Source organism: Mus musculus, chromosome 6 (assembly GCF_000001635.26).
Source record: "Mus musculus strain C57BL/6J chromosome 6, GRCm38.p6 C57BL/6J".
Taxonomy (NCBI): Eukaryota; Metazoa; Chordata; class Mammalia; order Rodentia; family Muridae; genus Mus; species Mus musculus.
Genome location: NC_000072.6, coordinates 14,447,445 through 14,449,661, shown reverse-complemented (window position 1 = coordinate 14,449,661; position 2,217 = coordinate 14,447,445).

The window sequence follows — 2,217 nt, the reverse complement described above, 5'->3', positions numbered from 1 at the left end:
TGAAGGTTCCCTATACCCTCCACCCGCCCTGCTCCCCTACCTACCCACTCCCACTTCTTGGCCCTGGCATTCCCCTATATTGGGGCATATAAAGTTTGCAATACCAAGGGGCCTCTCTTCCCAGTGATGACCGACTAGGCCATCTTCTGCTACATATGCAGCTATATAACTCTCTTGATGTTTATGGTTTTTCATTTGTTTGGTGTTTTGTTTGCCTTTTGGAGTCATCTTTAACTGCATTTAATTTACTACTTTTAAAACATTAATATCTCAACAACTCTAATTTCTCCTGTACATATATTTCTTGGTGTGAGACCTTCCATTGGAATATGGTCAACCTACCAGAAGCCTCAATCTCAATGCAATTGACTATTAGTTCTGTAAGAATGGGTACAGCCTCATGAGCCCCTCCATCTCTCCATGCTGGAATGTAGGTTGTTCTGTTGTGCATGCAGCATCAGCTGCTGTGATTTTAGGAGTGCAATGGTCCTTTCATGTCCAGAATGAATTGTTTTGCTTTGGTTCTTTTTCCTCTTTTTACTTCTTCTTTCATGGTCATGCTTGAGTTTTGGGGAGGAAGTATGAAACAACTGTCCCATTTTGACTGAGTATTCAATGATCATGTATTCTTTGAATAGCATAGTTTCTGTGTTAACTACATACCATCATTTAATGAAACTCTCTGATAAGATCTGAAAGCTGCAGTAAACTATGGACAAAGGGATGCAAATTCAGAGAGAAATATGATACTGTGGCCACTTAACAAAATATCTAGTAGGTTCTCAACTGGTGCTTGTAATATCTACAACTATAAATTCATGGTCAGATTTGCAATACCAGAGGTGGTTATTTTCTTGTACAAAACCTTTTAATCCAATCAGAAATCAGTTCATTATCCCTATAACATTTATGACACATTTACACCCAAAGCATATCTGATAATGCTTATCTCAAAATTCATGATTTGCTGAATTAAAAGCCCAGTGTTAGGTATAGAACACCTCCTTGTGATTCATTGGTCAGAGGTGTTCCAGAGATCCTCAAAACAATACAGCCTCTTTTCATTTTTCTAGATTCTAGAATTTGACAATAACTTCCCATTGCTGAAGACACAGACAATTGTCACAGAGTAGAGAGAACTCAAGTCAGAACTGACTGTAGTTCACACAACCTGTTGGATAATTAACAGAATACTGAAAGGTGTTATAGAGGCTTCTATGTGGATAAGAGTCATTAATAGTCTTACCTAGTTTCAAAATCATTGAAGTAAAATTTATTTTAATTAACATATAATCGTACATGTTCACTAATACCTGTGCATAAAATGTAATAAATAAATCTGAGTGGCTTTTTTGATTATGGTATTCTCCTCTTTGTGCTTGCTCTGTGATGTAGGAGAACAGTCTATAGACAAGGCCATGTAGCACTCAGGTTGTACTTTGTCCTAATACTTCAACCTAGAAAGTGCTGGGATCAGAGATATTGTTCACTACCAAACCAAGCTCTTTATTATTTCTTCTTGGTAGCCCTCAAGTACCTTACTCCTTCTGTATCCTTCCTGTTTCTTCCTTTTAATTTTAACTTTTCACATTCATCATCAACATGTTTATGAATAGACGGTGAAGGCTCTTCTAAGTGATATTTCAGAATATGTTTCTCTTCTTGGGTTAATTCTACCATCAATTTTTTCCCTAAGAATCTTTTCTTGATTTTATTTAACTCAACTGGAAATAGAAAACTTTAAATTTATTTTAAAAATCTATATATTCAATGCTATAATACTCAAATTTTTTATATGTGAAATATAATTCCTTTTTTTTTAGCATTGTTACCTCTGACTTTATTTTTCAGTGTTTTTTTTTTAAAAAACTTAATCTTTAATTGTTTTTTTTTACAGTCCAGAATCCCCCTCTCAGTGCCGCTCTGACTGTTCCATATCCCACACATCCTCCTGCTCCCCCCCCTTTCCAAGAGTATACCCCCACCCCAGCACAACCTCTTCAGATCTTCCCACTCCCTGGGCCCCCAAGTCTCTCAAGGGTTAGGTGCATCATCTCTATCTGAGTCTAGACCAAACAATCCTCTGCTGTATATGTGTTGGGGGCCTCATATAAGCTGGTGTATGCTGCCTGGTTCGTGGCTCAGTGTTTGAAAGATCTCAAGGGTTCAGGTTAGTTGAGGCTGCTGGTTTTCCTCTAGGGTCACCTTCCTCCTCAG